We start from the raw sequence: 14342 nt of genomic DNA, 5'->3' as shown, positions 1-14342 counted from the left end.
ACCCTATGAAAACAACCATAATACCACCTTTGTGACAGAAAACCCATATTTCCTCATGTTACACATGATTATAGGAGGACTACACAGAATGCAGTGTTTATTCATGATTTCCACATAAATTATATGCTTTGATATATTCATCCCATCTTGAATGGCAAAGCAATTAAAAATAAGCTAATTACTCGTAATAAAATGCTAACAATTTGATAGGATTCATTTTATTTACAATATAGATTGTCAACTGTTACTGGTATTTTAAAATATGTATATATTTATAGATATTCTTTATAAAATGCCTTTTGTAAACAGTAAGTGTTTAATGTGCTGGTTAAAAACAACTTTCTTACCTCAGATAACTCCATTGCTAACACTAGCTCAGCTCTATTATGAAGAAGCAATACTCTGGTGTTGACTCGGCTTTTCCTGCGCGTGCACATTAGGAGGCGTGGCTTTCGGCTCTTTCAGGAAGGGCGGGGGAGTGAGCAACAGCCGTTCGAATTTTAAAATCTCCTCCTCCTCACCCTGACGGTGTCATTTTACAGACCGTGCCTTTAACAAAAAATATTTGGCCTTTAAAAAAGTGAGGCAGTTGAATGCACAGAGTACGCATGTGCTGGCGCATGGTCAGGATGGTGCCACCTCTGCCTCAGTTTGAGCCAGGAAAAACTCAAGTAAAGACTATTGCAGTAGTCTAAACAAAATATTAGTAATGCATGAATAAGCTTCTCAAAACGATTCCTCATCAAAATGGACTTATAAAGATTCTTTAGGTGAAAAAAGCATACTTGAACCACATTATTGACTTGAACATCAAATTTAAGCTGAAAATCAATCTTAACACCCAAATTAGACACAACATCCGTTGCATCATATAAGACTGAGTAACTACAGGAGCACCATTTGGTGCAAACACAATCAACTAGGGATGCAACGGTATGCGGTAAAATACCGGACCGTTCGATACGCCCTACACGGGACAATCCGCCCTCCTGGCCCGCGGGACTTCGGTACTCCCATTGATTTTGCGCTGCTCTTTTATTTCATGCTTGGCACCATGTGCGTTTGCCAGTCCAGGTAGATGAAAGGCCCATCCCCAAGTTAATGTCCAATCACCGTTGTGCATCCGGGTCCTCGCTCACAAACTCTTACTACAGTTAGGCGGCTGGCTGCGAACGAAGAGACACGAGGAAATGGCGAGCTGCAGTGGAGTTGAAAAGAAACAGTTTGAAGAGGCACCAGGCTCTTTTAAATCATCGGTTTGGAATTATTTCGGATTTGGGGTTGAGTACAATGATGAAGGAGTAAAAACAATCAACAAAAGTTACACAGTCTGTAAACAATGTTTGGCACATGTTTCATACTCCAGTGGAAACACGAGCAACATGTTAAAACATATCCAGCGAAGGCATCCAGACATGAAGCTTCCTGAACACAGGTCAGTCGAGCAACCCGCCGCACAGGCACCAGCAGCAAAACAACTGTCTATCGAGAATGCTTTTGCCCAGACCTACCGGGCTATTTCAGAGAAACATAAAAAAATTACTGATGCATTTGGGAGTGTTTATCGCGAAAGATCTGCAGCCTTTTTCTGTTGTCGAGGATGTTGGTTTTCAACATTTAATGAAGACGCTCGACCGACATTATTCTGTGCCCAGTCGCACACATTTTAGTCAGGTCGTCATCCCTGGTCTTTACGACAAAACGCGCAACGCCATCGAGAGTGATTTGGCTAAGGCAGAAAGCCTCGCACAGACAACTGATAGTTGGACTTCTCGGGCAACGCAGAGCTACATGACTGTGACGGCTCACTACATGCTGGACTGGGAGATGAAAAGCGCCGTGCTGCAGACTCGCCCCCTCTATGAAAGCCACACAAGTGCGCATTTAGCAGAAGAGATAAAAAATGCAGTCACCGAGTGGAAGCTGGAGCGGCCAAACAAAACTATACCCGTCGCCACAGATAATGCTCCAAACATTGTTAATGCAGTTAATGAAACTGTTGAGCTGGGACCCCAGATTAGCTGTTTTGCTCACACTGTGAATCTCGCTGCAAAGAGGGCTGTCAATCAACAGTGTGTCCCGCCTCCTTGGGAAAGTGAGGAAAGTTGTCACCTTTTTTTTACCACAGCACCACAGCCAACCAAGCACTTGCTGTGAAACAGCAAATGCTAAACTTACCAAAGCACAAGTTAATTCATGATGTGATAACCCGGTGGAACACATCACATGACATGTTGTCACGATATGTTGAACAGCAGCCTGCCATCTACTCTGCATTAACAATGGACAAGAATCTGAAGAGCCACGTCAAGGGCATTGCAGTGTCGACTGATGCCGAGAAAAAAATGGCAGAACAACTAATTGAAGTTCTCAAACCTCTAAAAACTGTGACAACACTCATGAGGAGTGAAACAACCCCTTCAATTTCAATGATCCTCCCACTTAAAGAAATGATTCTCAAGTGCATGGCCCCTGGAGGTGAAGACAGTGCAGGTATCAAAGAGGCAAAAGAAGCCATCACACAGGACCTGGATAAAAGGTACACTGACCCTGACCTTCAGAAGTACCTCCAAAAAGCCACAGCCCTGGATCCCAGGTTTAAATCCCTGCCCTCACATGATGAAGCCTCCCTTGACAGACTCTACAGAGATCTTGCCACAGAAAGTCTGGAGAACGAACCACAGGTATGTTGATCATATTTCCTGTGAATCCATGGCTGAATTTATATTTCATTTTTTTGTTAAAAATTTATATAGAGGTTTTAACATTTCATACTTGTACAGATCTGTATGATCAAACAGCAATTTAGCTTTTCTCTGTTGTTGCAATTACACTGAGTTCACAGGAGCAAAATATAAACATTAACAGCTGTTATTCTATATATTAAAAAACTGTCATTGTTTTTCCAGAGACAACTGGAGCCGGAGTCGATGCCACCCACAGAGGGACAAGAGTAAGCCTCTCCCCCTCCAAAGAAGACGGCAATGGCAGAGCTATTTGGGGCGGTTTTTAAAAAACAAGATCAGGTCAAAACTCTTGCCCAGGTAGTCGAGGATGAAGTTGCTTCATACAGGTTGGCAGACTCCATTGGCGTTGATGCCGATCCTTTCATGTGGTGGAACACCAATGAGCATAAGTTCCCTCATGTAGCAAAAGTGGCAAAACGGCTCCTCTGTGTCCCAGGGACTTCAGTTCCTAGTGAGAGAATTTTCTCCACTGCTGGGGACATTGTTAGTGCAAACCGGTCTCGCCTTGCACCAGACAGTGTTGATAGACTCATCTTCTTGCACAAAAATCTCTCAATAGTGGATGAGTAAATATTGCGCTTTTTATGCTGAATGCAGGATTATTTACTAAATTATTTAGCTCTGCTTTTTTGTTCTAAGCACAAGCTAATTTATTTTTGTTAAAGGAAAACCAAACTTTTTCGTTCACATTGTTGTCGAGGACGAGAATTGTTTATTTAGTGTGTTTGTTTTACATTGCGTATATTTAAAAATTTCAATTCACAACTGATACTTGAAGAAGAGGTTGTATTATTTCGTGTTCAGTACAGCCTAAAGAGGGTTCATTTATTCCATACTGTGACGTTACAGCACAAGCTAACTCCTGTTTGTTAAAACGCAAAATGCACTTTTACTTTTGCATTGCTTACCTCATGTATCACGTATCATGGTTGGGAACCATTTGAATATTTTCAAGTATCTTTGTTTACATTTTGTAATTTGTTATATATATTTTGTATTGCATACAAGTGATAATTGAAAGAGGGTGTTAGTGTTCAATGCAGAGAATGTTAACTTATTTCATATACTGATGTTCTTACAATTGTGACATTCTGTTTTCGCTCTGAAGAAAAATAAAATGCATGTTTTGGAATAAACGATGTCTCCTTCTGCACAAACATGTACCGAACCGTCCCGTGGACCTTGGCCTAAGTACCGAGGTATGGACCGTACCGTGGGCTACCTGTACCGTTGCACCCCTACAATCAACTCAGTCTTAGAGTCATTAATCTAGAGAAAATTACAACCCATCCACAATCATTAACCTCACGAAGACAACTCAGAGCTAAATCCTTAGCTTTAATAGGAACATAGACCTGACAGTCATCAGCATAAAGATGAAAGTCAAGCTCATATTTCCTAAAGATGGCCCCAAGAGGGAGCAAATATAAATTGAAAAGCACAGGACCAAGTACAGAGCCCTGTGGGACCCCATATTTCAGGGGAGCATCACTTGAGCAAAAGCTACCTATCTTAACAGTCACATACCTGTCAGACAGGTAGGAACTCATCCAGAAGAGCGCTGAACCAGAGAGACCAACAAACTTCTCCAGTCGATTGAGAAGTATAACATGATCAAAGCAGCGGTCAGACCTAAGAGTAATAAAAAGACTGTCACCCACATCAGTATATTTGTAAATATCATTGAACACTCTCACAAGCACAGTTTCAGTACTATGCTTTGTTCTAAAAGCTGATTGAAAAACTTCTAAAATTTGTTATTATCTAAATGGTCTGACAATCGCTTAAAAACAACTTTCTCAAGAACCTTAGAAAGAAATAGCAGTGTAGAAATATGTTGATGATTGGATAATACAGAGACATCAAGACCGGGTTTCTTAAGAAGAGGTTTGATTACAGCTCTTTTCAGACTCTTTGGAACTTCCCCACACTGCAGAGTAGAGTTGATTACATTATGAACCATATTTGAAATAGCTGGCCAAACGTTCTTAACAATAGAGGATGGAATGATGTTGAGTGCAGAGGTGGATAGTTTCATCCTTCCAACAATTTCATCCAACATATCTGGGGATACAGAGTCAAAAGAATTCAAAGTAGTTGAATCAAAACAGATATCTTCATCAGGGGTGGACCGTTAAAGCGCCCGAGCGCCAATGGTGCTAAATTTTCTCGTCGGGCGGTAAATACATGACGACTTACCGCCCGGGTGGCGCCCAAGCCTTATTTGTCATTTACACACCGGCTTTCACCTACATCATGGCCCCGCCCTGTAGGAAGCTGCCGTTTTCGTTTCGCGCACGTGAACCTGCGCGCCTCTAGCCACCTACTGCACTTGTACGATTCGTGCACGTACTGCACGATTAGTTATAGTCACGTGAACTATAAGTTCACTATTAAAGACGAAGTGGAACCACGTTAGAAACACACAAGCACGCAGGGAGATGCCGCCGCCACAGGGATTGGATTTCTTGATGAAATCTCCGGCAAAACGCTTTAAAACTGGTGAGGAGAAGCGAGACAGTTCGAAACGGTATGAAGCAGAGAAGCGTGTGCGTAGGTGAAATGATTCGTGGCGGTTTAAAGAAGACGGGAGGTGCAGAGAATGGCCGTGTTCGAGTTGAGCAGCGCATCGCCTGGAAAACAGACGGAAGCAGCAGGGGGAGTGGCTGAAAGCCGGCGTTTCGCCGGGGACACACCGGCAGCGGAAGCGCCCGAAGCGAATCGCTCACAAAGTCCGGCCGCTGCTCGCCGCTCCTCAGTTCAGATCAGACGCGCCCCAGTCGAGGCGCGCCTCGGCTCCGCTGTGGTTTTTCTTTTAACTACCTGGTGTCCTCCATTTCCTCTCTGCCTTTTCTCAGCTCTTTTCCTCTACGTGTGTGTGTGTGTGTGTGTGTGTGTGTGTGTGTGTGTGTGTGTGTGTGTGTGTGAGTGAGTGAGTGAGTGAGTGAGTGAGTGAGTGAGTGAGTGAGTGAGTGAGTGAGTGAGAGGAGAGAGAGGGAGAGGAGAGAGAGAGAGAGGAGAGAGAGAGGGAGAGAGGAGAGAGAGACTATGGTAAGAACCAGTTGTTTCTGCCAGTTGAATCTCTTGGATTTTCCTACATGTGTAGCTCGGGGGTGACGATGGATGAAGATATCGCGTTAGCATTCACACTTGTTCAATTTTCAATTTTAATTCTAGTGCCTGTTAGCAGCTGAAACACATCCTCACGTGCTTGTGGATATCATATATTGTATATGGAGACCTGACTGTAATAATAAGTAAAGGTTAGCAGCTGTAGGTTCAGTGTGCTCATAGGAAACGTGACAAAAGAACACAAAACACATTTCTCTTTATGGCCTATATAGTTGTCATCATCAACATAACATGATTTACAGAATACATGTGACCTACTAACATTTCATGTTCTACCACCGGATGTTTGGATCAAAATATGAACCAATCAGATCTTGGATCAGGTGAGAGCCAGGTGTTTCCCGTCATCCCCTAGGTTTTGCAAATAGTGGAGAGCAACTGCAAACCCTTGCTCCAAAACCTGCGGCCGCCTTGATCTCACGAGGTTATCGTTGCCTACGTCAGAGCAAGTCGGCGTCAATTCGGACACAAATCTAACCGGCATGCACTGCTCGCCGATCACCGCTGGTCTAATCTGCACAGAACTGGCTCATCTCGAACACAGTCAAAGGCTTGAATACAGCAAAGCGGAGTTGGTGATGTACTGCGTTGTATGCCGGAAGTATGCAACGACAAAATCATGTTTTGTTGAGGGAACAAACAAATTCAAACTTTAATACATTATTATGTTTGTGAATGTGTACAAAATGAAGGTTTATTACATTTAAAACGGTTCAGTTGTTATTTTGACTCATTTTGGCAGCTGACCAGTGGGGCCTGTTGAGGGTCTGACCTCATGAGGAAATTACTATGCAGTGATTTTCTCCAAAATGACTGTGCTTAAATTGCTCTGAAAAGCAAATAATCACATCAGCGCCAGGAAACTTCATTTCCCATGATGCTTTGCACACGGAAGCATTGGGTGATGTCACCGCCTAGTACCAGAAACACGTTCTGCGCATGTGCGGGAAGCCGTGGAGCTTTTCCCGCGAACTAAGACCATAAATCTTCAGCAGAGACAAAGAAACCTCGTTCTTTTGCCCAGGATACCTGGCGGTAAGGACACGCTTGTCGAACGCTCCGACAACTTGAGCACGCGGAAGCTCTAAGTGCCCAAGTTGAGCCACGCAACCGCTGGAAACCACTCCACCATTATCGGGACCTGACTGGGAACGAGCGGAGCTCCATTCAGCTCTCAGAGACGCTGTAAGTTGTCAAACTCAGCACAAAAGAAACTTCGTTCTCTTTGTGTCCAGCCGTGGAGAAACACTCGTGGAGCCAAACAACGGAGAAAGCATTAAACCGACGGATGACGCTGAAAACTGCGGAGAAAACGGAGAACCGTCAAATCAAACAGCTGGGACGCCTTGCTGCTCATCCGGTGATCAGAAAACTCATTTTTTCTCTCTCCTTTTCTTCTCCCGTTTCCTCTATAGTCCAGAATAAGCAATAAAACCGCGCTATTGCTTAAAAAGTAGCTTCGTGTTTTCCTCTTTCGCTCCCAATTCGTCCTTCAGGTCATTTTGAAAGAATAAACTGCTTATTGATCATCGCTAATATCTTTAGTCGTCAGCTCTGGCCAGGCTGCCGACTCCTTTTAGATTAAATAATTTACAAGTGACCTTTTGTTGTTTGTTAACTTTTGAAGTGTTTGAGTTAAGTTTTACTGTGATTCTAAGCCACTAAGTGTTCGGGAAAGTAGAAAACTTTACACATCCAGGTCTCCTGTTGAATGCGAGGGGAGGGGAAGAGCCCCACACACACTCACAGCTCACTCCCCCCACCTACTCTGGGGAAACAAAGACCCATTCATCTCACACACACACACACACTCACTCACACACACCACCCAAACACCTTGAACATTATTTTGAATATACATCCTTTTATTATATCACATGGTTATTATTCATTTATGCCACTGTTTATTCATTTGACAAATTGTTAATTAAACGTTATAAAATTCAGATTTTCGTCTCCAGTAGCTTTGTTGTGTCGAAGAGAAGTCTCTGCTCCAAGGATTCTACGAACTTCAAGAAAGACTGATAAGAGTTTTGGATTCAATTTTTCCCCGGTTAAAGGGGAATGGTGCCCCGTATATCTAAGAATATCTTAATTAATTAATAAATCAGTAAATATTTACATATTTACAGAATTTATTGAAGAATCCAAAAGTAAGTTGAAGCTTACTAATTGTTCGCTCCTAATAACCCCAACATTAATTGGTGCCCCGTGTGAGGCTTGGATACACAGAGATTTCTATCCGGCACAAACAAACAAATAAATCCAAAGAGCTTGAATTAAAAATAATCAGTTGTTCAGCCTTGAACCAGCAACAGAGTGGTGCTGATTTCGCTGAGCAGGAAGCTGCATCGAACTCTCACCAGTAACTCAGTGCTTCTTTAAAGGTGCAACGTGTAAATTAATTCTGGTTGACCTTTTAGGTTAAAAATTCAGTTTTTCCTTAAAGGTGCCACGTGTAATTAATTCTGGCTAACCTTTTAGGTTAAAATTCAGTTTTTCCTTAAAGGTGCAACGTGTAAGTAATTCTGACTAACCCTTTTAGGCTAAAATTAACTGCTAATTTAGCGACTTTAACTCACAGTGGCTATTATAACTAACTGAAACCTTCACTCAAAGACTGATAACACCCTGTTTGCTAATATTCTGAAGGAATAACTAGCATATTTAACACTGCAAGTGTTGTAAGACGTTGCTACGGCAACGCACCAGCTTTTGCTAAAATACTGAAAGGAATAGTATTTTAAGCGTCAGTCACGGCATTCCGTGCAATCTTAAAACGCTAAAACCTGTGCGCACAAAGGTTAATTTAGTGTTTTTCTGCTACAAAGCTAGCAGTTGCTGCCAAAGGTGCAGCTTTGAGCTATCTGCAGAAGCTCTACTAGGCTATTTTTGGTTCGGTTGTTAAAATGGAGGGACAGAGTAGTGAACTGACCAACTCCCAGCAACCAGGTGGCGCTGCGGCCCACGACTATGAACCTGGCCTACTTTCTGGACAAATATTGTCCAAACTGGTCGCGGTTGCTCGAGAACCCGACTACCCTTCTAGGGATTTCACTGAAGAACAGCGTAGCGTCGAGCTAGAAGCTGTAATCGATCAAATAGAAAACCCGGATGGTACAAAACCAATCCAGGTTCACTTAGCTAAGTTAGCCCTGATCCTCTATCAGAGAGAACTCCAACATGATCGAGAGATCATGAAGCTCCAGAGCATGCTAGCTGAAAGGCAGCAAAATGGAAGGCAGAAGGATGACGAGGAGGAAGACAACACCGATTCTGGGGAAGATGGGGAGAAGACCCCGCCCCCCTCTGCTGATGACAACAGACAGTGGGAAGGGGGGAAACACCGTGACTCTCTGGACGGACGCACGCCGCAGGGGAGAGATGAAGCTTATCTGTCCCAACCTTCGGCCCCGTTCCCTACACACACTCTAGGGCATTCAGGACCACCTAGGGGCCGAGGGCAGTTCGCCCTCGAACCCCAGGTTGGACCACCACCCTCATCTTCACGGCCTTCTCAATCAGTGAGAAGTCGACCAGCTGAGCGGCACCTCTATTTAGACCGCTCCCCCAGTCCACGAAGGGTGCAAGGTGCCGGCTGGGGTTATGCACAAGACCAACCTGCACCTCCACCATCCACCCATCCTAGCTACTCCGGTATTCGGCATGCCGATAACCAGCTGCAGGACAAAGCATCATACGCCAGTCCGTACCCGGACAGAGCGTATTACGCAGATGACCCAGTTGAAAGACGCAGGCTGCACTACGCAGACGTGCTCCGGGAGGAGGACCTCCCAAGACACCCACGTGACGTGCCAGCAGCCCGCCACAGCATGCCGAACCCCGATTTGGGCCCCAGGAGTCAACATTGGGAGCCCAGAGCACACCAGCGATATCCAGCGCCCTCTGAGACAGACCGTGGGTCAGAGTCAGAGGATGACGCGCCGTACCGTGAGTCAGGGCTCCGTGTACGTCAAATTGAATCGCTAGCTAAAGACATAGAACGCTTTGATCCTAACACCAATGAATCCAATGTCGACGATTATCTCAGGGAGATAGAACATTGTCTGCTTGATCTTCCAGCACCCTCTTCAAGGGAAAAGCTCAAGCTAATTTGGAAAACCACATCTAGAACGGTGCACGGTTTCATGGAAACTCTACCACCTGACATTCGAGATCGGTACTCTTCGCTCTGCCGAGCGTTGAGGGATGAATACGCCACGTATGCAGACTCTGCGTCAGCTACAATGGGGGCCTTCTCCATCAAACACGGGAGGAACGAACCCCCCAGAGAGTATTATCGCAGACTCAAAAGTGCTTATTTCCAAGGTAGATACGGCCCTGGGCTCGAGGAAGACCCTGCCTTCAGATCCCTGTTCATTCACAACCTGCACGAGTGTGTTCGATCCGAAGTCTCAATGTATTGTCGGATGAAAAAACTGACAACTCAGGAGATTAGGAGATACGCTCAACAGGCTTGGGAAGCCGGCGGAAAGCCCCAAAAGCCTGACGCACATCACCGCGTCATGCACCTAGCTCCCGACGCCGAGCCGCGTTTGGAGCTCGAAGGAACAGAAGCTCCACCCACTAAGCCAAAATCTGCTAAACCTAGACCTGCTAAACCGCAAGAGCAGTCCCAATCTCCTCAACAGGGGAAGGGGGGTGCTGATTGGCTGCCTAGGTCTGGACAATCAGACAGGAAGTGGCCCAACCAAAACCAACGGCAAGCAGGTCGGAACAGTGGAAGGTTTAAGGAGCGCCGCCCACAGGTAGGTCCCGAACACAAGTCCGCAGGTGAGTACTTGACCAAAGCCGACCTCCAGGAGATGTTTCAGCAGTTCCTAGCTAAACAGAAGGAACAGCTGAGATCTGCAGATGAGACCCCTGCACCAAAGTCTGCTTCTAAGAAGCCAGACCCAGAGCCAACGTCCGCATGACTAGGCGTGGCTCAACCTCCCAGCGTGGCCAGGACCTACCTGATCAGCTGGGGGAACACTACTGGTAGATCACAGGAGTCTCCTGAAATCGACCCCCCAGAGAAACCTGATACTAAATTTCTGAAGTTCCTTGGTGACTTAACAAACCATGATCATGCTCGCCGTTTGTACTGTAGCACCAACGTAGGTGGATGCATACAGGTTGATGCTCTGCTGGATACTGGCTCAGAAATCACCCTGATATGCTCCACACTGTTCCATCGCTTGTCTGACACCATGCGGTCGCTCGGGAAACCAGTCCAGGTAGAACCCTGTGACCTGAAAATCACCAGCTACACCCAGACCCGGGAGTGCATCACTCACCGGGCGTGGTTGGACATCACCTTCCAAGACATGACTCTGGTTCACCCGTTTTATGTCTGCCAGCTAGACACTGAACCACTTCTCATTGGTCAGGACCTGCTTGAACGTCTAGCTCCCCTCATCGACTGCCAGAAGGGTCAACTGTGGGCCCAGGTGGACACACCTAAGCCCTGGAACCCGGATAGCAGCCGACCATCCTCCATTCTTGAAGTCAGCATAAGTGAGCAGCAAAACCCTTGTTCCAAGGTCATGCCCCTCCCTACAGCTCCCACAGACGATGTCCGCCTGCAAAGGCACGAAACCGCTCCTGGAACTCCTCTCTGCACACATTCATCTTTTCTCTGCTCGCTGAAGAACGTCAGCCTGCAGCCATATGCACCACACATAGTTGGTGGTCTTACCATCAACTGCACCCACATCTCAGATGCTCGCCTTGCTCTTTGGTCGGAAAAGTCAGCCATCAGCCAGCAGATGTTTGAACACCTGCGTCAGAAGGACCCCCTTCTGGTCAGTGTGACACGTAGCCATCGGCTCTTGTCACCTACTTGGCCGCAGAGGCTCCTGAAAGCGCCAGAGGTCTGCTCTCTGACTATCCAACTTGGAGCAAGACAGCTCACACATACATTCAGCATCATACCACAGCTTGATCCACCTGCACTCATTGGAGCAGATCTGCTGGTTCGACTCGGTGCCCAGCTGGACACTTGCAATCAAGTCCTTTGGGCCCGAGCCACACCATCCTCTGAGCCTCGCTCAGAAGGCCCTGAACACTTGCTGTCCGGTCAGATCATTCCACAGGCCTGCCGTGCAGTGGTTGAGGCCAGCACGGTTCTGCCCCCACTGGTCAAAGGAGTGCCTGTTCGTCTGACCCTGATGAAGCATCAGAAGCTGCCAGGCACACAGGCCTTCTTCCAGCCATCACCACACTTCTTGGAGCTCAACTTAGCCGTCTGTGGCATGCCACTCTTGGAGCTGAACAATCGTTCTGCTTACTTGTTGGTCGAAAATCCGACCCAGAGTCCTATCCACCTGCCGGCAGGAAAGCCCTTGGGCATGCTGATAGATAGCTCATTCCATGACTTCGAACTTTCAGTCCCCGTGATCGGACAACTTCCGTTGTTCTTGAATGACAGACAGGTTGGTGCAGACACATTCAGTACTTTCCCCTCACAAATGATTACCATCAAGCGGCATGAAGCCCTTCCTGAGGAACCCATTTGCAGTGCAACCTTAGATGCTGACGGCGGTCAGTGTCTAACGGTTTTTGCAATAAATACTCAACCCTCTGAGTCACCGGTTGAAAGCCCGGAACACCAGAGACCCTCCTCCTCTGAACCTTATGACGGCTTCGAGGCCGAAGTCAGCCAGCAGCTTGACAAAGCGGATGCGCTGGAGTCAGAGGAGCAGAGAGCAGCGCTTAGAAGCCTGTTCTATGAGTTTCAGTCCATCTTATCCAGGGACTCCCTGGACTGTGGACTCACAAACCTGCACACGGTTCGCATTCCGACGAACCCGAATGCCCCTCCTACTTTTGTACGTCAGTACAAGATTCCCCTCGCTGCTTATGAGTCGATCCAGGAGATCCTCGATCAGCTGAAGGAGAAAAACATCATCAGAGAGTGTAACTCCACTTACAACTCTCCCATCTGGCCGGTTCTGAAACCGACTGGGAAATGGCGTCTCACCATAGACTATCGTGCACTGAACAAACAAGTACCTCTCTCCAGGTGGCCTATGATCCATTTAGATCAGGAGCTAGCCAGAGTCAGAGATGCTCGTTTCTTCTCTATGGTTGACGTAGCCAACGGCTTCTGGACCATGAAGGTTGAGCCGGCGGACCAGTATAAACTGGCTTTCTCCTTTGGAAATCGCCAATATACTTGGAACCGCTGCCCCTTTGGCTACTCTAACTCACCTGCAGAGTTCAACATCTTCCTCCACAAAGCCATGTCAGATGCTGCTTCTAGAGGGAACCTCATATATGTCGATGACATCTTGATGAGGAGTCGAACCTTCGAGGAGCACCTGGCCGAACTCCGTCACGTGCTGCAACAGCTCGCTGACGCCGGAGCTAAATTGGCGATTCTCAAGGGACAGTGGTGTCGAACCAAAGTGGAGTATGTTGGACTGCTGGTTGGCCCTAATGGAGTCGAGCCCCAAGCGGGACGCATTAGAGCCATTCAGGACATCAAAGCCCCAGCTAATCTGACTGAACTCAGGAGCTTCCTCGGAGTCTGCAACTACTCCAGACAGTTCATTGAGGGGTACGCTGAAACAGCGAGGCCCCTCACTGAGCTGCTTCGGAACAACACACCTTTCGTGTGGGACAGACCCCAAGAACTCTCCTTCCAGTTCCTAAAACAGAAGTTGGCGTCCGCACCCTGTCTGGCTTACCCAGACAAGGATAAAGAGTTCTACATAGAGGCTACTTTCTCCTCTCACTGCCTGAGCGCTGTTTTGAAGCAGAAACACGATCAGGACATGAGAGTTGTGGCATATGCCAGCAAGCCTCTGAGCAAGGTGGAACTCCAGTTCTCAGACTGCGAGAGAGCTCTCCTCTCTACAGTCTGGGCCGTCGAACACTTTCGTAGTTACATCGGTGGACAGAAAGTGATCATTGAAACATGTCATCAGCCTGTCACCTTCCTAAACAGCCAGCGACTGCGCGAAGGAAGAGTGTCAAACAGCCGCATTGCGACGTGGATGATGGTGCTCCAAGGATACAACATTGAGGTCAAGTATGGTCAGAACACCAAGCTAGCACTAGGACAAGGGCTAGCAGGCTGTCAGCACTGTGACTCTGACTCCGTCTGGGGCCCCCTGGACACACCTGCCGCAGTCTACCCAACCGCATACAATCATCGCTACTTTGATGAGAATGTTTGCCAAGGGCTTCCGAAAGTTTACACTGACGGATGTGCCTACCTTCACGAAGGCCAGCTCCGTGCCGGGGTTGGAGTCGTTTGGGTGGACTGTGACACTAAGCAACCAAATCACTACCGGTTGGGCCAAAAGTCTAGTCAGTACGCCGAAATCGCTGCAGTGTTGATAACCCTCCAGCAGGCGGCAGCCTTGGACATCACTCAAATCGTCCTTTGCTCAGATTCAAACTACGCTAGACACAGTTTCATTTCTCACTTCCCCATGTGGAAGGAGAACCACA

At 46.8% G+C, this 14342-nt stretch overlaps 1 protein-coding gene across 2 annotated transcripts in view; it reads right to left on the bottom strand.

Moving 5' to 3' along the window:
* The window catches only part of LOC107372945 (uncharacterized), a 61144-nt gene that overhangs the window by 24972 nt on the left and 21830 nt on the right, over positions 1 to 14342 (bottom strand). The window contains exon 3 of one of the 2 annotated variants that reach the window (XM_070550274.1): positions 4275 to 4379. The exons of the other annotated variant lie outside the window; for it this stretch is intronic. The gene's annotated coding sequence lies outside the window, so the exon portion shown is untranslated. The remainder of the gene's footprint in view (positions 1 to 4274; positions 4380 to 14342) is intronic. 2 annotated transcript variants of the gene reach the window in all.

Source organism: Nothobranchius furzeri, chromosome 4 (genome assembly GCF_043380555.1).
Source record: "Nothobranchius furzeri strain GRZ-AD chromosome 4, NfurGRZ-RIMD1, whole genome shotgun sequence".
In the NCBI taxonomy this organism is placed as follows: domain Eukaryota; kingdom Metazoa; phylum Chordata; class Actinopteri; order Cyprinodontiformes; family Nothobranchiidae; genus Nothobranchius; species Nothobranchius furzeri.
Note: the sequence above shows the minus strand (reverse complement) of the source record. Positions and strands in the feature narration are given on the sequence as shown.